This window comes from Thamnophis elegans, chromosome 9, assembly GCF_009769535.1.
Source record: "Thamnophis elegans isolate rThaEle1 chromosome 9, rThaEle1.pri, whole genome shotgun sequence".
In the NCBI taxonomy this organism is placed as follows: Eukaryota; Metazoa; Chordata; class Lepidosauria; order Squamata; family Colubridae; genus Thamnophis; species Thamnophis elegans.
The window spans coordinates 3,729,184-3,751,764 of record NC_045549.1 but is presented as its reverse complement, the minus strand read 5'-3'; the positions used below and the strand labels follow the sequence as shown (position 1 = coordinate 3,751,764).

At 44.1% G+C, this 22,581-nt stretch overlaps 2 protein-coding genes across 3 annotated transcripts in view; both read right to left on the bottom strand.

Moving 5' to 3' along the window:
- LZTS3 (leucine zipper tumor suppressor family member 3) overlaps positions 1–15,131 on the bottom strand; it is a 42,150-nt gene extending 27,019 nt beyond the window's left edge. Inside the window, exon 1 of one of the 2 annotated variants that reach the window (XM_032224077.1) lies at positions 15,054–15,131. The gene's annotated coding sequence lies outside the window, so the exon portion shown is untranslated. The other variant, XM_032224079.1, reaches the window with a different exon arrangement.
- The window catches only part of UBOX5 (U-box domain containing 5), an 81,572-nt gene extending 66,439 nt beyond the window's left edge, over positions 1–15,133 (bottom strand). The window contains exon 1 of the mRNA XM_032224083.1: positions 15,054–15,133. The gene's annotated coding sequence lies outside the window, so the exon portion shown is untranslated. The remainder of the gene's footprint in view (positions 1–15,053) is intronic.
- Between the last annotated feature and the right edge of the window lie 7,448 nt (positions 15,134–22,581).

Sequence of the window (22,581 nt, the reverse complement as noted above, 5' to 3'; positions counted from 1 at the left end):
TCTCTTTCTTTTCCCTTCTTTCTTTCTTTTTTCCTTTCTTTCCCCCTTCTTCTTTCTTTCCTTCTTTCTCTTTCTTCTTCTTTCTTTCTTTCTTTTCCTTTCTTTCTCCCTTCTTGTTTTTTCTTCTTTCTCCCTTCTTTCTTTCTTTCTTTCCTTCTTCTTTCTTTCCTTCCTTTTTTCTTTCTTTCTTTTTTCTTTTCTTTCTTCTTTCTTTTCCTTCTTTCTCCTTTTTTTTCTTTCTTTCTTTTCTCTCTTTCTTTCTTTCCTTTCTTTCTCTTCTTTCTTTCTTTTCCTTTCTTTCCCCCTTCTTTCTTTCTTTTCCTTTCTTTCCTTTCTTTCTTTTTTCTTTTTTTTTCTTCTTTCTTTTCTTTTTTCTTTCTTTCTTTCTTCTTTTTCTTTCCTTTCTTTCCCTTCTTTCTTTCTTTCTTCTTTCTCCCTTCTTTTTCTTTTCCTTTCTTTCTCCCTTTGTTGTCTTCTTTCTTTTCTCCTCTTTTTCTCTTTTTCTTTTTCTTTTCTTCTTTTCTTCTTTCTTTCTTTCTTCTTTCCTTCTTTTTCCCCCTTTTTTTTCTTTTCCTTTCTTCTCCCTCTTGTTTCTTTCTTTCTTCTCCTCTTTTTCTTCTTTCTTTCTTTTCGTTCTTTTCCTTTCTTCTTCTTTTTCCTTTTTTCTCTTTCTTTTCTTTCCTTTCTTTCCCCTTTTCTTTCTTTTCCTTTCTTTCTCCCTTCTTTCTTTCTTTCTTTTTCTTTTTTTTTCTTTCTTTCTTTCCTTTCTCCTTCTTTGTTTTTCTTTCTTTCTCCTTCTCTTTCTTCTTTCTTTTTCTTTCTCTCTTCTTTCTTTTCCTTTCTTTCCCTTCTTTCTCTTTTCCTTCCTTTCTCCTTCTTGTTCTCTTTCTTTCTCCTTTTTTTCTTTCTTTCTTTCTTTCTTTTTTCTTTCCTTTCTTTCTTTCTTTCTTTCCTTTCTTTCTCCTTTCTTTCTTTTTCTTTCCTTCTTTTCCTTTTCTTTCTTTTCCTTTCTTTCTCCCTTCTTTCTTCTTTTCTTTTTTCTTTCTCTCTTTCTTTCTTTCCTTTCTTTCTCCTTTTGTTTCTTTCTTTCTTTCCTCTCTTTTTCTTTCTTTCTTTCCTTCTTTCCTTCATTTCTTTTCTTTCCTTCTTTCTTCTTTCCTTTTTCTCTTATTCTTTTCTTTCCTTCTTTCCTCTTTCTTTTTTCTTCTTTCTTTCCTTTCTTCTTTCTTTCTTTTTTTTCCTTTCTCTTTCTCAGCACCCCCCACCCCCACCCCCGTTTTTGGCCTAGCTGGGAACAAAAAAATGGACCCCCACCCCACCCCGCTGTGTTTCCAGAAAACCTGTAGTAAATAAAATGCTTAAGAAAAGTAGTTCCAAAGATCAGCTGTGTGACGTGCTAATGTGATCCTCGGTTACATAAACAGAGGCATAGAATTAAAACCACATGAAGTATCAGCACCGCTTTATAAAGCCTTAGTAAGGCCACACCTGGAATACAGCATCCAGTTTTTTCACGGTACAAAAAAGATGTTGAGACTTCGGAAAAAATGCAGAGAAGAGCAACTAAGATCATTTTAAAGGCCCGGAGACTAAAACACACGAAGACGGTTGCAGGATTCGGGTTCGGCTACCCTAGGGAAAAGAAGGACTGGGGGGGGGGGGGGACATGATAGTTCCAATATTTGAGGGGCCGCCACAAAGAAGAGATAGAAAATTATGCTCCAAATCCCCTGAAGGCAGGACAAGAAACACTGGATGGAAACTAATCAAGCAACTTGGGATTAAGGAGAAACTTCCTGACAGCGAGGACATATTAATCCGTGGAACAGCTTGCCACCAGAAGTTGTGGTCCTCCTCCATCACTGGAGGTTTTAAAGAGGAGATAGGGCGGCCATTTCCCTGAAAGGGTTTGGGGGTCTCCTTCTTGAGTTTGGGGGCTGGACTAGAAGACCTCCAGGTCCCTTCCAGCTCTATTCTGATTTTTGAATCTGATTCTGAATTGGGCATAGAAGGCGTGCAAAGCTGAATTTCTGAATATGCGATGAGCTAATAATAGGGATGCTAATTTTCCTTGGAGAACTGGGCCAGTTTCCCCCCAGGTTAGCAATGCTGCAGCTCAGCCCCGCAAGGATTTTGCAGAACGGAGGGGCAGCATTGCTAATCTGGGAGAAAACTGGCCCAGTTCTCCAAGGAAAACTAGTATTATGGGCTCATCGACAGATGTTCCAACGATTTTGCATTTTTGCCCACCTATTCAGAGGGGGTATTCTGCCTGTTCGGACCGGAACCGCAGGGGTCAAAATTCAGCAGGTTCTGAAAGGTTCTGGAGAACCGGTAGCGGAAATTTTGAGTACTTCGGGGGAATACCACCTCTGGCTGGGCCCAGAGTGGGGAGGGAATGGGGATTTTGCAGCATCCTTCCCCTGGAGCAAGGAAGGAATGGGGATTTTGCAGTATCCTTCACCTGAAATCCAGAGTGACTCGCTGAACAACCAACCAAAGTTCCGATGTCAATTGAGGTCGTAAGTCGAGGATACCTGTACCGAATTGGGGGAATGCCACCAATGGCGGAACCTGAAATTCAATTCACAACCAGAGTGATTCACTTAACAACCGTGGGGAGGGGGGGGAAGAAAGGTTGTAAAATCGAGAGTATCTCACTGAACAGCTGCTTCGCCGGGCAACCGAAATTCTGATCTCAACTGAGGTCGTAAGTCGAGGACTACCTGTACCGAATTGGGGGGAAAGGCCCAGGTCACGGTAGAAATTGCCCGCCGTCCTCTCTGTTTCTTTGTCTTTATTTCACGGCGTTCCTGGCCTCCTTTGGCTTCAACCGAACCAGGAACAAAAGCCCAGAGAATGGCCCAGCGCCCCAAAAAGGAATATTCCGGCATCAAAGCCATCGTTCTTGGATCGGTTCCTGCCAGAAAAACCGGGCTCGGCTCCAGATGGTTTTGCAAAGCTTCGGGTGTCACGGAAGATAAAGGGAGCATTGTAACTCTCCCGTATTATTCATCTCCCGTCTCCCCCCCCCCCGAACGAATAATCGATTTTTTTTTTTTTTAAAAAACAGGCTCACCTGCCTACATTTTTTCTCCTGAAAAGGCCCCCTTTTATGCAGGTAGTCCTCAACTTATGACCGCAATACAAAAAAAAATAGTTTGAGGTGCCTGCATTTTTCTCCTCAAAAGGCCACCCTTTTACGCAGGTAGTCCTCGATTTACGACCACAATAATCTAAACAAATTAAATATAGGTTCACCTGCCCACATTTTTCTCCTGGAAAGGCCTCTTTTATGCAGTTAGTCCTCGACTTACGACCATAATAATCAAATAATCAAATAAATAAATAAAGATAGGTTTATTTGCCCCCATTTTTCTCCTGAAAAGGCCTCTTTTATGCAGGTAGTCCTCAACTTATGACCGCAATACAAAAAAAAAAATAGTTGAGGTGCCTGCATTTTTCTCCTCAAAAGGCCACCCTTTTACGCAGGTAGTCCTCGATTACGACCACAATAATCTAAACAAATTAAATATAGGTTCACCTGCCCACATTTTTCTCCTGGAAAGGCCTCTTTTATGCAGTTAGTCCTCGACTTACGACCATAATAATCAAATAATCAAATAAATAAATAAAGATAGGTTTATTTGCCCCATTTTTCTCCTGAAAAGGCCTCTTTTATGCAGGTAGTCCTCAACTTATGACCGCAATATAAAAAAAAATTAAAAATAGTTGAAGTGCCTGCATTTTTCTCCTCAAAAGGCCCCCTTTTACGCAGGTAGTCCTCGATTTATGACCACAATTATCTAAAAAAAAATATTTAAAACTAGTTTCACCTGCCTACATTTTTCTTCTGAAAAGGCCCCCTTTTATGCAGTTAGTCCCCGACTTACGACCATAATAATCTAATAAATAAATAAATAAATAAATAAATAAATAAAGATAGGTTCACCTGCCCACATTTTTCTCCTGAAAAGGCCCCCTTTTATGTAGTTAGTCCCCGACTTACGACCACAATAATCTAAACAAATAAAAAATAGGTTCACCTGCCAAAATTTTTTCTCCAGAAAAGGCCCCCTTTTATGCAGTTAGTCCCCGACTTATGACCGCAATATAAAAAATTTAAAAATAGGTTGAGGTGCCTGCATTTTTCTCCTCAAAAGGCCCCCTTTTACGCAGGTAGTCCTCGATTTACGACCACAATAATCTAAAAATAATAAATTTAAACTAGGCTCACCTGCCTACATTTTCCCCCGAAAAGGCGCATTTTATGCAGGGAGTCCTCGATTTACGACCACAATAATCTAAACAAATTAAAAATAGGTTCACCTGCCTACATTTTTCTCCTGAAAAAGGCCCCCTTTTATGCAGGTGGTCCCCGACATACGACCACAATGGAGCCAACATTTCTGTTGTTAAGTGAGACATTTGTTCAGCGTGTTTTGCCTCATTTTACCATTCTTGCTATAGTTGTTAAGTGAATCGTGCCAGTTGTTAATAGCGCCGCTGTTAAGTGAATCTGGCTTCCCCATTGACTTTGCTTGTCAGAAGGTTGCAAAAGGGGGAAATCACGTGACCCGGGACACTGCGAATGATTGTCATAAATACAGGGGGTCCTCGACTTACATCGGTTCATTTAGTGACCATTCAAAGTTACAACGGCACTGAAAAAAATCATGCAATCCTGGGGATGCCACAACGGTCGTAAGTGTGGGAAATGCTCTCAAGTCACTGAAAAAGTGACTTGGGAGCATTTCCCACACTTACGACCGTTGTAGCATCCCCAGGATCGCATGACTGAAATGCAGACACATGGCCACCATCTCATATTTATGACGGTCGCAGTGTCCGGGGTCACATGATCCCCTGTTGCGACCTTGACAAGCAAAGTCAAAGGGGAAGCCACATTCAATTAACACAACTGTGTTACTATTTGTATTGTGTTGTATCTTACAACAGCTTTGCCCCAAAACAGCAATTTACTCCTCATCTGTGGCCATATCATTCCACAGCCAAATTTTGGTTCGCTTAACAAGCAGGACATTCGCTTAATGATTTAAAAAATCAGTCATGCAGACGACCCGATATCCCACGAACAACCGTAATGGGCAGGCTCCATTCTGGTCGTAAGCTGAGGACTGTCTTGTATTCAAGTCTAGCCAATCCCACACAATGCAAGAATGGGTGCGATCTAACAGCCGCTCCAGCAAAGGAAGAGCCAGTTCGGCCTAGTGGGTTAAGGCGCGGGAGACGGTGAGTTCTAGTTCTGCCTTATGTAGGAAAGCCGGCTGGGTGACTTTGGACCGATCACCAGGAGACGGTGAGTTCTAGTCCCACCTTGGGCATGAAAGCCAGCTGGGTGACTTTGGGCCAATCACCAGGGGACGGTGAGTTCTAGTCCCGCTTTATGAGTGAAAGCTAGCTGGGTGACTTTGGGCCAATCACCAGGGGACGGTGAGTTCTAGTCCCACCTTGGGCATGAAAGCCAGCTGGGTGACTTTGGGCCGATCACCAGGAGACGGTGAGTTCTAGTCCCACCTTGGGCATGAAAGCCAGCTGGGTGACTTTGGGCCAATCACCAGGAGACGGTGAGTTCTAGTCCCGCCTTAGGCATCAAAGCCAGCTGGGTGACTTTGGGCCAATCACCAGGAGCCAGTGAATTCTAGTCCTGCCTTAGGCATGAAAGCCAGCTGGGTGACTTTGGGCCAATCACCAGGGGACGGTGAGTTCTAGTCCCACCTTGAGCATGAAAGCCAGCTGGGTGATTTTGGGCCAATCACCAGGAGACAGTGAGTTCTAGTCCCACCTTGGGCATCAAAGCCAGCTGGGTGACTTTGGGCCAATCACCAGGAGATGGTGAGTTCTAGTCCCACCTTATGCATGAAAGCCAGCTGGGTGACTTTGGGCCAATCACCAGGAGCCAGTGAATTCTAGTCCTGCCTTAGGCATGAAAGCCAGCTGGGTGACTTTGGGCCAATCACCAGGAGACGGTGAGTTCTAGTCCCGCCTTAGGCATCAAAGCCAGCTGGGTGACTTTGGGCCAATCACCAGGAGCCAGTGAATTCTAGTCCTGCCTTAGGCATGAAAGCCAGCTGGGTGACTTTGGGCCAATCACCAGGGGACGGTGAGTTCTAGTCCCACCTTGAGCATGAAAGCCAGCTGGGTGATTTTGGGCCAATCACCAGGAGACAGTGAGTTCTAGTCCCACCTTAGGCATCAAAGCCAGCTGGGTGACTTTGGGCCAATCACCAGGAGATGGTGAGTTCTAGTCCCACCTTATGCATGAAAGCCAGCTGGGTGACTTTGGGCCAATCACCAGGAGCCAGTGAATTCTAGTCCTGCCTTAGGCATGAAAGCCAGCTGGGTGACTTTGGGCCAATCACCAGGAGACGGTGAGTTCTAGTCCCACCTTGGGCATCAAAGCCAGCTGGGTGACTTTGGCCTGCAATTGCCCACGTAGCAACATCAATGCTGGGTTTAATTCTCATCACAAGTCAAGGACTACCTATGCACCCTTTGTCATTTCAGGATCTCTTCCCTTCTCAGCCCCCCACCCCAATAAATGACAGCACTTTCCCTTGCTGGTGCCAGTCCAGGAGGGTGTGGGTGGGAACTGGATTCCTGCCCTTGAAAAATATTTATATCTAGTTAATGACAAACCGGCCTCGTGTTCCCGGCAGCTGAAGCCATTTCGGGAAAGTTTGCATTTCTTAAAGAGGGCCCAAACTTTGCACCTTGTACCAATGGAGTGGGTCGTTTCCTTCTCTCTCAGAAGCTGGACCTGGAAAATGAGCTTAATTTTGATTCCCAGCCTCAGTTTCCTTTCGTTTTGTTTTCTTATTTATAAACTGTCTTTGCAAGGAGTATCAATCCTTCCTCACTATCCGGTCAGAGCTGAAGAAGCTTCTTAGATGCGAAGCGAAACATCTTCAAAGAAAAAAAAAGAAGAAGAAAGTCCATTTGCCTCCTGAAAAAAGCACCTTTGGGGAAACTATGACCTAGAGAGCTGAGAATCTCCATAGATATTTTATTTTAATGTTTTTTTTAATGTTTTTTTTTTAATGTTTATTATAATTTATAGGCCGCCCTTTTCCCTGAGGGGACTCAGGGCGGCTTACAAAACGCGGGGAAGGGGGTACAAAGACAAAAAAACATAAGACAATACATAATATTAAAAATAGAGCACAACATTCATTCATCATTCGGGAGGGGACAAACTCAGATTTTTCATCCCCAGGCCTGACGGGATAGCCAGATCTTAAGGGCCGTGCGGAAGGCCTGGGCGGTGGTGAGGGTGCGGATCTCCACGGGGAGATTGTTCCATAGCGTTGGAGCTGCAACTGAGAAGGCTCTCCTCCGCGTAGTCGCCAGTCGGCACTGACTGGCGGATGGGATTCGGAGGAGGCCTACCCTGTGCGATCTGATGGGACGCAGGGAGGTAATTGGCAGAAGGCGGTCTCTCAAATAGCCAGATCCACTACCATGGAGCGCTTTGTGAGTGGTAAGTAGGACCTTGAAGTGCACCCGGAGATCAACAGGTAGCCAGCGCAGCTCACAGAGGATCGGTGTTATGTGGGCGAACCGTGGTGCGCCCACGATCACTCGCGCGGCCGCATTCTGGACTAGCTGAAGTCTCCGGATGCTCTTCAAGGGCAGCCCCATGTAGAGCACGTTGCAGTATTCCAGCCTAGAGGTCACAAGGGCTCGAGTGACTGTTGTGAGAGCCTCCCGGTTCAGGTAGGGCCGCAACTGGCGCATCAGGCGAACCTGAGCAAATGCCCCCCTGGTCACAGCTGACAAATGATGGTCGAAACTCAGCTGTGGGTCCAGGAGGACTCCCAAGTTGCGGACCCTGTCTGAGGGGTATAAATTTTGTCCCCCCAGCCTGATTGATGGAACATTAACCAAATTTTTGGGAGGAAAACACAACAGCCACTCGGTCTTTTCCGGGTTGAGCACCAGTTTGTTAGCTCTCATCCAGTCTTTAACAGCCTCAAGGCCCTGGTTCATCACATCCACCGCTTCATTGAGTTGGCACGGGGCGGACAGATACAACTGTGTATCGTCCGCATATTGGTGGTATTTTATCCCGTGCCTCCGAATGATCTCGCCCAGCGGTTTCATGTATAATTATTACATTATTATATTATTTTCCTTTCCTTTCTCTTTTTTTCCTTTCCTTTCTTCCTTTTCTTTCCCTCTCTTCTCTTTTCTTCCTTTCCTTTCTTTTCCTTTCCTTTCCTCCCTTTGTCTTTCTTCCTTTCCTTTCCTCCCTTTCTCTTTCCTTTCCCTTTCCTTCCCTCTCTTTCTCTTTCATTTCCTTTCCCTTTCCTTCCCTCTCTTTCTCTTTTTTTTCCTTTCTGTTCCCTTCCTTTCTCTTTTTTTCCTTTCCTTTCTTCCTTTTCTTTCCCTCTCTTTCTCTTTTCTTCCTTTCCGTTCCTCCCTTTCTCTTTCCTTTCCCTTTCCTTCCCTCTCTTTCTCTTTTCTTCCTTTCCATTCCCTTCTTTTCTTTCCTTTCCTTTCCCTTTCCTTCCCTCTCTTTCTCTTTTCTTCCTTTCCGTTCCCTTCCTTTCTCTTTCCTTTCCCTTTCCTTCCCTCTCTTTCTGTTTTCTTCCTTTCCATTCCCTTCCTTTCTCTTTCTTCCCTTTCCCTTTCCTTCCCTCTCTTTCTCTTTTCTTCCTTTCCGTTCCTCCCTTTCTCTTTCCTTTCCCTTTCCTTCCCTCTCTTTCTCTTTTCTTCCTTTCCATTCCCTTCTTTTCTTTCCTTTCCTTTCCTTTCCTTTCCTCTCTTTTTCTTTTCTTCCTTCCGTTCCTCCCTTTCTCTTTCCTTTCTCTTTCCTTTCCCTCTCTTTCTCTTTTCTTCCTTTCCATTCCCTTCTTTTCTTTCCTTTCCTTTCCCTTTCCTTTCCTCTCTTTTTCTTTTCTTCCTTTCCGTTCCTCCCTTTCTCTTTCCTTTCCCTTTCCTTCCCTCTCTTTCTCTTTTCTTCCTTTCCGTTCCTCCCTTTCTCTTTCCTTTCCCTTTCCTTCCCTCTCTTTCTCTTTTCTTCCTTCCATTCCCTTCTTTTCTTTCCTTTCCTTTCCCTTTCCTTTCCTCTCTTTTTCTTTTCTTCCTTTCCGTTCCTCCCTTTCTCTTTCCTTTCCCTTTCCTTTCCTCTCTTTTTCTTTTCTTCCTTTCCGTTCCTCCCTTTCTCTTTCCTTTCCCTTTCCTTCCCTCTCTTTCTCTTTTCTTCCTTTCCGTTCCTCCCTTTCTCTTTCTTTCCCTTTCCTCCCTCTCTTTCTCTTTTCTTCCTTTCCATTCCCTTCTTTTCTTCCTTTCCTTTCCCTTCTCCTTTCCTCTCTTTTTCTTTTCTTCCTTTCCGTTCCTCCCTTTCTCTTTCCTTTCCTTTCCTTTCCTCTCTTTTTCTTTTCTTCCTTTCCGTTCCTCCCTTTCTCTTTCCTTTCCCTTTCCTTCCCTCTCTTTCTCTTTTCTTCCTTTCCGTTCCTCCCTTTCTCTTTCCTTTCCCTTTCCTTCCCTCTCTTTCTCTTTTCTTCCTTTCCATTCCCTTCTTTTCTTTCCTTTCCTTTCCCTTTCCTTTCCTCTCTTTTTCTTTTCTTCCTTTCCGTTCCTCCCTTTCTCTTTCCTTTCCCTTTCCTTCCCTCTCTTTCTGTTTTCTTCCTTTCCGTTCCCTTCCTTTCTCTTTCTTCCCTTTCCCTTTCCTTTCCTCTCTTTTTCTTTTCTTCCTTTCCGTTCCTCCCTTTCTCTTTCCTTCCCCTTTCCTTCCCTCTCTTTCTCTTTTCTTCCTTTCCATTCCCTTCTTTTCTTTCCTTTCCTTTCCCTTTCCTTCCCTCTCTTTCTCTTTTCTTCCTTTCCGTTCCTCCCTTTCTCTTTCCTTTCCCTTTCCTTCCCTCTCTTTCTCTTTTCTTCCTTTCCATTCCCTTCTTTTCTTTCCTTTCCTTTCCCTTTCCTTTCCTCTCTTTTTCTTTTCTTCCTTTCCGTTCCTCCCTTTCTCTTTCCTTTCCCTTTCCTTCCCTCTCTTTCTCTTTTCTTCCTTTCCGTTCCTCCCTTTCTCTTTCCTTTCCTTTCCTTCCCTCTCTTTCTCTTTTCTTCCTTTCCATTCCCTTCTTTTCTTTCCTTTCCTTTCCCTTCTTTTCTTCCTTTCCGTTCCTCCCTTTCTCTTTCCTTTCCCTTTCCTTTCCTCTCTTTTTCTTTTCTTCCTTTCCGTTCCTCCCTTTCTCTTTCCTTTCCCTTTCCTTCCCTCTCTTTCTCTTTTCTTCCTTTCCGTTCCTCCCTTTCTCTTTCCTTTCCTTTCCTTCCCTCTCTTTCTCTTTTCTTCCTTTCCCTTCCCTTCTTTTCTTTCCTTTCCTTTCCCTTTCCTTTCCTCTCTTTTTCTTTTCTTCCTTTCCGTTCCTCCCTTTCTCTTTCCTTTCCCTTTCCTTCCCTCTCTTTCTGTTTTCTTCCTTTCCGTTCCCTTCCTTTCTCTTTCTTCCCTTTCCCTTTCCTTTCCTCTCTTTTTCTTTTCTTCCTTTCCGTTCCTCCCTTTCTCTTTCCTTCCCCTTTCCTTCCCTCTCTTTCTCTTTTCTTCCTTTCCATTCCCTTCTTTTCTTTCCTTTCCTTCCCTTTCCTTCCCTCTCTTTCTCTTTTCTTCCTTTCCGTTCCCTTCCTTTCTCTTTCCTTTCCCTTTCCTTCCCTCTCTTTCTGTTTTCTTCCTTTCCGTTCCCTTCCTTTCTCTTTCTTCCCTTTCCCTTTCCTTCCCTCTCTTTCTCTTTTCTTCCTTTCCGTTCCTCCCTTTCTCTTTCCTTTCCCTTTCCTTCCCTCTCTTTCTCTTTTCTTCCTTTCCATTCCCTTCTTTTCTTTCCTTTCCTTTCCCTTTCCTTTCCTCTCTTTTTCTTTTCTTCCTTTCCGTTCCTCCCTTTCTCTTTCCTTTCCCTTTCCTTCCCTCTCTTTCTGTTTTCTTCCTTTCCGTTCCCTTCCTTTCTCTTTCTTCCCTTTCCCTTTCCTTTCCTCTCTTTTTCTTTTCTTCCTTTCCGTTCCCTTCCTTTCTCTTTCCTTTCCCTTTCCTTCCCTCTCTTTCTCTTTCCTTTCCCTTTCCTTCCCTCTCTTTCTCTTTCCTTTCCCTTTCCTTCCCTCTCTTTCTCTTTTCTTCCTTTCCATTCCCTTCTTTTCTTTCCTTTCCTTTCCCTTTCCTTCCCTCTCTTTCTCTTTTCTTCCTTTCCGTTCCTCCCTTTCTCTTTCCTTTCCCTTTCCTTCCCTCTCTTTCTCTTTTCTTCCTTTCCGTTCCCTTCCTTTCTCTTTCCTTTCCCTTTCCTTCCCTCTCTTTCTCTTTCCTTTCCCTTTCCTTCCCTCTCTTTCTCTTTTCTTCCTTTCCATTCCCTTCTTTTCTTTCCTTTCCTTTCCCTTTCCTTCCCTCTCTTTCTCTTTTCTTCCTTTCCGTTCCCTTCCTTTCTCTTTCCTTTCCCTCCCTCTCTTTCTCTTTCCTTTCCCTTTCCTTCCCTCTCTTTCTCTTTCCTTTCCCTTTCCTTCCCTCTCTTTCTGTTTTCTTCCTTTCCGTTCCCTTCCTTTCTCTTTCTTCCCTTTCCCTTTCCTTTCCTCTCTTTTTCTTTTCTTCCTTTCCGTTCCTCTCTTTCCCTTTCCTTCCCCTTTCCTTCCCTCTCTTTCTCTTTTCTTCCTTTCCGTTCCCTTCTTTTCTCTTTCTTTCCTTTCCCTTTCCTTCCCTCTCTTTCTCTTTTCTTCCTTTCCTTTCCGTTCCCTTCCTTTCCCTTCCTTTCCTTTCTCTTTCTCTCCTTTCCTCCTTTCTCTTCCCTTCCTTCCCTTCCTTCCCCCTCTTTCTCTTTTCTTCCTTTCCTCTCCTCCTCCTCTGCTCCTTTCCCTCCCCCCAAAAATGCTTTTTCAAGAGGCAACTGCAATTTCTTGCTTTTCTTTGAAGACGTTTCCCTTCTCATCCAAGAAGCTTCTTCAGCTCTGACTGGAAGGTGCGGAATGGAAGCTTCTTGGATTGGAAACCGATGAAGCTCCTCGGATGAGAAGTGAAACCTCTTCAAAGAAAAAGAAACCAAGAAAATCCACTTGAAAAAGCCCCTTGGGGACAACCATGAACTGGACGACGGAGAATCTCTACAGAATTTTTGCTGTAAGCTGCCTCGAATCGCCGTAAGTGAAACGGGCAGCCGTAAAAAAAAATCTTAATAATTAATAAAGAAAGAAACACCTTTTTATTCGCCAAATGGCAAATAGCAGTAGACTTATATACCGCTTCATAGAGCTTTCAGCCCTCTCTAAGCGGTTTACAGAGAGTCAGCATATTGCCCCCAACAATCTGGGTCCTCATTTTACCCACCTCGGAAGGATGGAAGGCTGAGTCAACCCTGAGCCGGTGAGATTTGAACCGCTGAACTGCTGATCTAGCAGTAGCCTGCAGTGCTGCATTTAACCACTGCGCCACCTCGGCTCTCTTCTGTTTTGCACACCTTGCCACCACGGCGCCTGATGCAATTGTTTATCGTCTCCGCTAGAGTTCTCCTTTGGGATCCAAGTGAACACTCCACCCTCCAACCCAAGATCCCTAAGCAGTGACTTCATTCCGCAGCTCTGGTGCCAGCCAGATCGGTTGATCCTTTGCAAGCCTAACCTTCAAGCAGCTCACTCAAATCAACTCCGAGGCCTGAAATCTGCGAGCACCGCATTATAAACTTCTAAAGAAATGCTGCAGCACCGAAGACAGCATGGATAATGCTCTAGAACTGCCCGGGTTCTAGATTCCTGCCCCTTTCGAAGGCCAAAATTCAACAGGGGAACTGTCAACTCGACCCATGCGGGCTCTTTGGTGTTCCCTGAGCTTGGTGGTTTTTCTCGCCGACGTTTCATGACCCAGCTAGGTAACATCATCAGTGCTGGAAGGGTGGCGAGGAGGAGGAGCCGGAGGAAGTGGTGGTGGAAAGGAGGAAGGCCACCTTTGGGTCCTTGGTGCTCTCTGAGCGTATTGGTTTTCTTGCAGGCGTTTCAAGACCCACCTAGGTAACATCATCCATGCTACGGTATAACAGCACAGTAATCAGTAGCACCATTAGCACAGATGATGTTACCTAGGTGGGCCTTGAAACGTCTGCAAGAAAACCACCAAGCTCAGAGAGCACCACAGCTAAAGTTCTGTAACTAGGTGATTCCCCAATTAACTAGTTCCCTTAATCAAGGAACTAGCAAGGGAAAAAAAAACACACTCACACCAACATTAGCAAGGCAAACCACTTGTACATTAAGAGAGAGAAAACCCCTCTCCCTTTTAGTACTGATGATGTTCCTTAGTTGGGTCATGAGATGTCTGCAAGAAAGCAACCAAGTCCAGAGGGTACCAAAGACTCCACAGTTCTCCTCCTCCTCCTCCTCTTAGTACTGATGATGTTCCCTAGTTGGGTCATGAAACGTCTTCCAGAAAACCACCAAGCTCTGAGTTCAACCCTCAGCTACAAAAAATTCTCTTGAAGAATTACATTCCATGAATTACATTCATTCATCTATCTATTGGAGGCTTATCTCTTTTCCTCCGTGGCCGCTACATCCTTCCTTCCTTCTCTTCCCTTCGTTTGATCTTCACCATGAAGGAGGCTCATCCGCAAATATCACAACTGGTCAACAACCAAGTAATGAACTCAACGATCAACCCTGGACTTGAACTCAGAACAGAGGGGACAAATTTCACAGGAAAAAATGTTTACGTCTACAGCAACATAAAAACCATTTTCTCTAACCTTCCACATCGGGGAACGTTTTTATGCAACCGGATATTTGTCTCAGGTTTATGAAGTTTGGGAAAGTTTATAACTATTTGAAGACCTGTTAATGTAAGGGGGCAACAAAAGGTACTTTTGATATATTTGTCGGCATTCAAACTTTTTTTTTACGTTGAATATTAATAGGAATGATATATTTGTTATTTTTTTGTACATTTTTTAAAAAAAAATTATTATAAGTGTCAAATGATTGTCAGCTTGTTTCTTCTTCTTTTTTTTCTTTATTTTGTATTCTAACTTTGGCAAAAAAAATAAAAATAAAAAAAAACCCTTCTTTCATTTAAGCTGCCTTTGCTTTGCAAAACTGCCCAAGAGTTTCTAGAAAATATATCCACTGAAGAGAAGCCACAATTGTCCAACTTCACACCAAACCGGAATATAGACTCAGCCTTCCCAAAAGAGCTGAAATTCTTCTGTGGGCCAGAGCTGTTGTTCAAACACCAAAGTTGCTCAAAGCATGTGCAGAGTGCCAGCCAAACTGAACTGCCAACCTCCCAAATGCATCTGATATAAACAGCCCAGCGGAGAGCCATTTTAAAACAAATATCCCAGATACAAAGGTGCAAAATTATTCTGTTTTTTTATGTTTTTCCTACAACAAATTTGAGTTTATTTTCTCCGAAGAGGGAAAAAGTCAAGGCTGGCTTTTTAAGAACTCAAGTAGAAGTTATTTTTAAGCTCCGCTCGGCATGCCATTCCGAAGGGAACATTCAATCGTTGTTTATTTCAAGATAATTCGCCCGCTGCCTTCATAGCTGGCATTCTTGGCTTGCGTTCTGCCACTACCTTTGCCCATACTTAAGTAAATATATACACTCTCGATTCAATTCATCGGGATTTTTCCGCTCCACACCCCCGAATCGCAAACTCACCCCGAGAGACGAGGGCGGAAAACTTCACTAAATCCATAAATTTAAAGGGTGGCTGGGCTGATCTTTGGCTGGGCAGGTTGTGTGAACGCAAATCCTTGATTCCTGGAATCCACATATGGGTGGCAATTTCAGGCAAGGCTCAGCAAAACAGCCCAGACGCTGCGAGAAATTCAGCCAGTAAACACGGATTGGGGGGCGGGGAAAAACCACCCCACCAAAAACCAGAATTTTCAAAGCAAGAAGAAAGGATGAAAGACCCCCGTCTCCTCCCCACGTTTTTCAAAAGCCTGAAATCATCTTCCGAATAGGCTTGTCTGCTTGCAAAAGTCCGTTGGAGAGAGTGCAAGAACTAACTCAACAAACAACACAGAATGTTTTGGAGAAACAAAAGTTATTTTTCTTTCTCCGGGAACCTTACCTGGATATTCCAGGAGGTTTTCTTCACATAACTCCACCAGCAACTCGGGGTTTTAAGGGGCTTCCTCGCCTTGTAGGCACTCTGGAGAAAGAGAGAAAGCAGAGGCTACTACTTGGAGGAAATCCGTCCATCACCTGTTCGCTCAACTGAAGCTGGATTGCGCCGTGTTCCTGCAGATGGCTGAAACCAGCCAGGAAGTTCTCAAGCGGCCAGATTGATTAACTCTTCTCTGGCAAGTTGGCAACTTTTCAAAAAATAACAGGGGAGTGAAGCCAGGCGCCAGAACTGATGAAGCTTGTTGGATGAGAAGGGAAACATTCTCAAGGGGGGGAAAAAATCACAAGGAAATCTAGTTGCCTTTTCAGTCATTCAGAGTAGAGCTGGAAGGGACTTTGGAGGTCTTCTAGTCCAGCCCCTGCTGAAGGGGGAGACCCTGGCCTTATACCATTTCAGACATGACATTGCCAAAGAATTCGGGGGGGGGGGTGTACCGCGAAGACCTGATCATCCTTTGGCCGTTCGCAGACCTACGACCGCAAGGGAGCCCCAAAATGTCTCGTTAAGTGAGACATTTAGTTAGAGTATTTTGGACGTGCGATGCGACACCCGTAAAAATACGCCGTACCTATTTCAGTTTTAAAACAATGCCTTCTCTTTCTTGCCGTCACAATCTGACATACTTTTATGCTTGGCCACCGTAGGCCATTTTACGGCAGTGCAGTAGAAGCCATTTTAAGGCACAACAGGCTGTATCGTAACAGAACGCACACACCGAGGAGTGTTAGGGGTGTCTTACCCCCATAGTATTTGTTTCCAGAGAGTAAGTCATCTGTTTGGTTGAAATTGCTCTAGGCGTTCCAGAGTTAGGCTGGAACACACATACGCACACACACACGCACGCACACACACACATCTCCAGTCTGTATTGTGTTTCCCCGAAAATAAGACAGGGTCTTATTTTCTTTTGACTTCCGAAAAAAGCGCTTGGCCTTATTTTCGGCGAGGCCTTATTACTTTTGAGGTGCAGGAGGAGGAGGAGGCGAGCGTGGTCACCTCTTGGCTGTTGCTGTGTTGTGATATTTCCAGGGTGGGCTTATTTTAATTCATGCGCTCAAAAGCCCGATTGGAATTATTATTATCCAGGGAGGGCTTATTTCCAGGGAAACAGGACAGCTATTCTCCCCGCCAAAATCCCAGGAGGATCAGGTGTTTTCTGGAGCAACCTTTTCCTCGTACTCACCTGTCAACCTTCAAGGTAGACCAGACCTACCAAACCACAATCACAATGGCTAACCCCATTTTCACTAGTATGAAGTTACTAGTAATAGAATCCCTGTGGGTCTGAATGCTCTCCCCCGCCTTCCCTCTTTCTTATCCCCGTGAGAACTAGGGAGGGTCCTGGTCTGAGGCGCTTCCTCGGGTTACGGTTCTGGGACCGGAGTCAGGTTTCTTTTATCCGACCCGTGGTCTTGGTTGCAACTTTTCCTCCTCGTTCCTCAAGGGCATTCCTTCCGCCCCATCAGATCACCAGATCTCTGGGTCCATCCAGAGATCTGGCTTTGAAACAGACGGTTAGCTAGCGCTGATGGTGTGACCAAGTTTGGGTCGTGCAACATTTGGAAGAAAACCAGCAAGCTCAGAGAGGACCAAGGACCCTACAGTCATTGTCCTCCTCCTCCTCCCCCTTCCTCTTCTCCACAAATCCCACTCCCTTCTTGCAATGATCATGTTACCTAGCTGGGTCATGAAATGTTTGCAAGAAAGCAACTAATTTCAGAGAGCACCAAGGACCCTAAAGTCATTGTCGTCGTCATCATCGTCGTCATCGTCGTCCTCCTCCTCCTCCTCCTCCTCCTCCTCCTCCTCCTCCTCTTTGCAAGCTCCCTTCTAGCACTGATGATATTACCTAGTTGGGTCATGAAACTGATTGATATGGTTGTGACTCAAGTTGATTCACGGGGACCATTAAATTAATCGACGTGTTCGGCTCCCTGCTTAAAAGCCACCGCGTTTGCACAAGAGGGGGAGAAAGGAGGGAAGGGGAGATGCGATAAAGGATTTCTCAGCAGCAGATGTGTGGAGCACATCTGTCCTAGCAGCTGCTTGGAGGTCCACTGAGGCCCCTGCTTACGAAAAGTCACTGCGAAAAGGGCCTGAATTGGGAGGGGGGGGGAAACCCTTCTTCACAGCCACAGTTCTACCAAACCAGTGGGAAGGCTTTGCATTTTTGTGGCTGTTAGTTGCGAAGTCCTGTCCGACCCATCGCGATTCCATGGAGAATGTTCCTCCAGGCCTTCCTGTCCTCTACCATCCTCTGGAGTCCATTTAAGCTCACGCCGACTGCTTTGGTGACTCCATCCAGCCACCTCGTTCTCTGCCGTCCCCTTCTTCTTCTTCTGCCCTCCATCGTTCCCAGCATGAGGCTCTTCTCCAGGGAGTCTTTCTTCCTTCTCCTTAGGTGGCCAAAGTCTTTGAGTTTCCTCTTCAGGATCTGGCCTTCTAAAGAGCAGTCAGGGTTGATCTCCTCCAGGACTGACCGGTTGGATGGCCTTGCAGTCCAAGGGACTCAATGCAGGAGTCTTCTTCTCCAGCCCCAGAGTTCAAAGGCCTCCATTCTTTGGCGCTCAGCCTTTCTTATGGTCCAAACTTTCACAGCCACCCATCGCAACTGGGGAAACCACAGCCTTGACTATATGCACTTTTATTGGCAGGGTGATGTCTCTGCTTTTTAGTCTGCTTTCTAGATTTGGCATAGCTTTCCTCCCTGGGAGCAAACGTCTCTTCATTTCTCGCCTGCAGTCCTCATCTGCGGTGATCCTGGAGCCCAGGAAAATAAAATCTGTCACTACCTCCATTTCTTCCCCATCTATTCGCCAGGAGTTGAGAGGGCCGGATGCCATGATCTTAGCTTTCTTAATGTTGAGTTTCGAGCCAACTTTTGCACTCTCCTCCTCCACCCGCATCCAGAGGCTCTTTAGTTCCTCTTCACTTTCTGCCACTAGAGTGGTCTCATCTACATATTTGAGATTGTTGATATTTCTCCCAGCAATCTTAATTCCAACTTTTGATTCCTCTAGCCCAGTGGTTCCCAAACTTGGCAACTTTAAGACTTGTGGACTTCAACTCCCAGAATTCTGCTGGCTGGAGAATTCTGGGAGTTGAAGTCCACAAGAGTCTAGCCCAAACTTTTGTATCCGCAGTTTTTTGGCAAGAAAACAAATAAAATCAGAGCAGTGATGTAATCTAATTTTTTTTTACTACCGGTTCTGTGGGCGTGGCTTGGTGGGGGGTCATGTGACTGGGCGGGCGTGGCTATGTTGTAGCCATGTAACCGGGGGATCAAAAGACAGAAACTCACTTTAACAATGTCCTGCTGGAGCAGGGTTGGACTAGATGACCTCCAGGTCCCTCCCAGCCCTGGATTATCCCCTGAAGCTGCGTCTAGTGCCAGGTTTGTAGTCCTTCCTTCCTCTCCTTTTTCCCTCCCTTTCTCTTTCTTTCTCCCTTCTTTCTCTTTCTTTCTTTCCAGAGAACCTGTAGTAAAAAAAATGCTTTAAAAGTTTTTTTTTAAAGTTCCGAAGATCAGCTGTGTGACATGCAATCAACGGAATGTTTTTTTAAACTTTTTAAAACTATTTTTTACTACCGGTTCTACGAACTGGTAGCATTTTCTACTTCCGGATGGGCTGAACCGAGCTGAACCGGTAGCATTTCATTCCCGAATCAGAGTCTATGGAGATTCTCAATCATCTAAGTCACAGTTGTCCCAAAGATGCTTTTTCAACGAAATTAAGATGATTAAAGGCCTGCAGAGTTAAAACATATGAAGAACGGTTGCAGGAACTGGGCATGTCTAGTTTAAGGAAAAGAAGGACTAGGAGAGACATAATAGCATCTTCCAATATCTCAGGGGTTGCCACAAAGAAGAGGGGAGGTCAACCTATTCTCCAAGTCTCCTGAGGGCAGGACAAGAAGCAATGGGTGGAAACTAATCAAGGAGAGAAGCAACTTAGAACCGAGGAGAAATTTCCTGACAGTGAGAACAATTAATCAGTGGAACAGAATTTGCCTCCAGAAGTTGTGAAAGCCCCAACACTGGAAGTCTTTAAGAAGAGGTTGGATAGCCATTTGTCTGAAATGGTATAAGGTTTCCTGCCTAGGCAGGGGGTTGGACTAGAAGACCTCCAAGGTCCCTTCCAGCTCTATTCTGAATGACTGAAAAGGCAAGTAGATTTCCTTGTGGTTTTTCCCCCCCTTGAGAATGTTTCCCTTCTCATCCAAGAAGTTTCTTCTTCAGAACCGAAGAAGCTTCTTGGATGAGAAGCAAAACCTTTTCAAGGGATATAAAAAAACAAAAGAAATTGCCTTCAGCTTCACAGATTCTCTTCCTTGGATCTCCAAGTTCTCTTCCAACAAATTCTGATTCTATGTAGGGGAGCAACCAAATATACAGGTAGTCCTTAACTTACAACAATTCAGTTAGTGACCGTTTGAAGTTACGTCGCTGAATAAAAATTACTTTTCACAGCTATGACCACTGCAGCATTTTTATGGTCTCATGATCGAAGTTCGGATGCTTGGCAACTGACTTACAGTTATGACGGTCGCAGCGTCGTGGGGGTGGAGTGTCAGGCAAAGTCCACAGGGATTCACTTAACAACCGGATGTGACTAACTTAACAACTGCAGTGATTCATTGAACAAATGTGGCAAGGAAGGTCGTCAAATGGGATGGGGGCAAAACTCAATTAACGACGGCCCGTCTTAGGAACAGATATTTGGGGCTGAACTGTATTCGTAAGTCGAGGATTACCGGTATGGTTTTGCTCAAAACCAGGGCTTGTATGAGTTCATGAAAATGACACATTTGCAAACCCCTAGAAAAATATCTATGTGTCAGGTTTCCCTCGCACCTATGTGCTGGTCGTTCCCGACTCTAGGGGGCGGTGCTCATCTCCGTTTCAAAGCTGAAGAGCCAGCGCTGTCCAAAGACGTCTCCGTGGTCTTGTGGCCGGCATGACTCAATGCCGAAGGCGCATGGAGCGCTGTTCCCTTCCCACCAAAGGTGGTTCCTATTTTTCTTCTTGCATTTTTTTTACCTGCTTTCGAACTGCTAGGTTGGCAGAATCTGGGACGAGGAACGGGAGCTCACACCGTTAGGTGGCGCTAAGGATTCGAACCGCCGAACTACTGATCTTTCTGATTGACAAGCTCAGCATCTTAGCCACTGAGCCACCCTTATGTGTCAGAGTGATTGGTTTAAGAGTATATATTTAACGCCAAGAAAGGCAAAAGCTGTTATTAGTATTTTATAATGGCATTGTCATATTATAAAATAAAATAAGAGTCACCAGGTGTTCACAGGTATATCAATTTAATAAATTGCTCTTATTACTATTATTGGGACCTGTTTACATCCCGTTTAAAGAACAGCAGGGCAAATATAATCACAACAGTCTGGCTTCTAAATGGGAATATTTAGAATACTCGTCTACAAATATTGCTAATTAGTAGACATATTAAAAAGGAAAGAATCAGAAACCCAACTGTTCTTTTTTTTTACTTTCTTTTTATTTCTCTCCCCTTCTTTCTGCTATTTTAATTCTTGTTAACTTTTTGTTAACTTGTTCGCCTCAAAAGACACCCAATTGCTAGGAAACAAAAACAATGGAGGCCTTGGTGTAAAATAATCAACTTAAGATTGAAATCTTCATTGTGTCACAAATATTTCAATGGGAATCGCAGCTGTTCTACTCTCCTTCTGGACGAGAAAGCCAAATAAATTAATGCTTGTAGTATTGACATCCTAACATTGTAATTGAAGGTAGTCCTTGACTTAAGACCGCAACTGAGCCCAACATTTCTGCTGCTAAGCAAGGCAGTTGTTAAGTGAGTGTTGCCCCATTTTATGACCATTCTTCCCACAGTTGTTACATTACGACCTTCCTTGCCAGTTTTTTAAGTGAACCACAGCTATTCTTAAGTTAGTAACCTGGTTGTTAAGTGGATCTGGATTTCCTCATTGACTTTGCTTGTCAGAAGGTCGCAAAAGGGATCACGTGACCCAAGGACACTGCAATGGTCATAAATATGAGTCAATTGCCAAGTCGTCTGAATTTTGATCAAGGGACCATATGGATGCAGCAATGGTCGTAAGTGTGGGAAACGGTCACTTTTTTCCAGGGATGTTATAACTTCGAATGGTTACTAAATGAACTGTGGTAAGTCAAGGACTCTCTGAACATGACTGTTACAGTAGACCATCCACTATTATTATTATTATTATTATTATTATTATTATTAATATTAATATTAGCATTGGCATTGGTATTATTAATAATATTAATATTTATAATAGTATTTATAATAGTATTTATAATAATATTAATATTAATATTAATATTTATAATAATTTATATTAGTATTTATTATAATACCAATGTTACTGTTACTGTTACTGTTAATATAAATATTATTATAAATATTATCATAAATATTAATATGAATAACAACAATATTAATAACAACAATAATTATAACAAAAATATTGTTATTATTATCAATATTTATAATAATACTAATATTAATGATAATAATATTGATATTGATAATGTTGCTGTTATTATTAATAATAATAATGAACAACAAAGGAAAAATAGAAAGTAGTTAAATTTAGAGCTATGCTTTTACCACCACCACCCCCAAAAAATCAGTACAGACGATCCTCACTTAATAACCTCAATCGAGACTGGAATTGCGACCTAAATGAAGCCGTCATTTGGGAAAAGCATCACATGACCACACTGCTTAATGAAAGCAGTTCCGGTAGTCCTAGTTGCATCCGTTACTTATGACGGTTGCCGTGTCCCCAGGTCATGTCATCCCCCTTTGCGACCCTCGGACAAGCAAAGTCAATAGGGAAGTCATATGATTCACTTAACGACCGTGTTATTAACTAAACAACTGCAGGGATCTACTTAACAACTGTGGCAATTAAAGGTCGTAAAACGAGGCAAAACTCACTTTAACAAATGTCTCGCTTAGCAACAGAAGCATTTAGGCTCTCCCTGGGCTCATAAATCGAGAGTGGTGCGGTGGCCTAGAGTGGGGAGCGCCCCCCTCACAACCAGGAGGCTGTGTGTTCGACCCTAGGTAATATCTCTCTCTCTGGGCACACTGAGAATATTTCTGCCGAACAAAACTCCATATTGGCAACAGGGAAGAGCATCCGGCCATTAAAACACTCAGCTTCATTCGGTTGCCCAAGACTCAACCCCGCCAGGAATTACGGGACCTTTAAAAGAAGATGATGATGACATGTAATGAAACGCTTGGCCTCTGACTGAGTGCCAAGGTTGTGTGTGTGTGTGTGTGCACGCACATGCCACATTTCTGCCTCAGTCCTTGCCAACGCACTTACAACATGCCCAGCCAGTCTGGAGATAAAACACAAGCTAAAAGAGGATTATTCCCTGGATTTTTCCTGAATGCAGCACTGCAGATTTGACTTGTTCCCGTTCTTTTAGGAA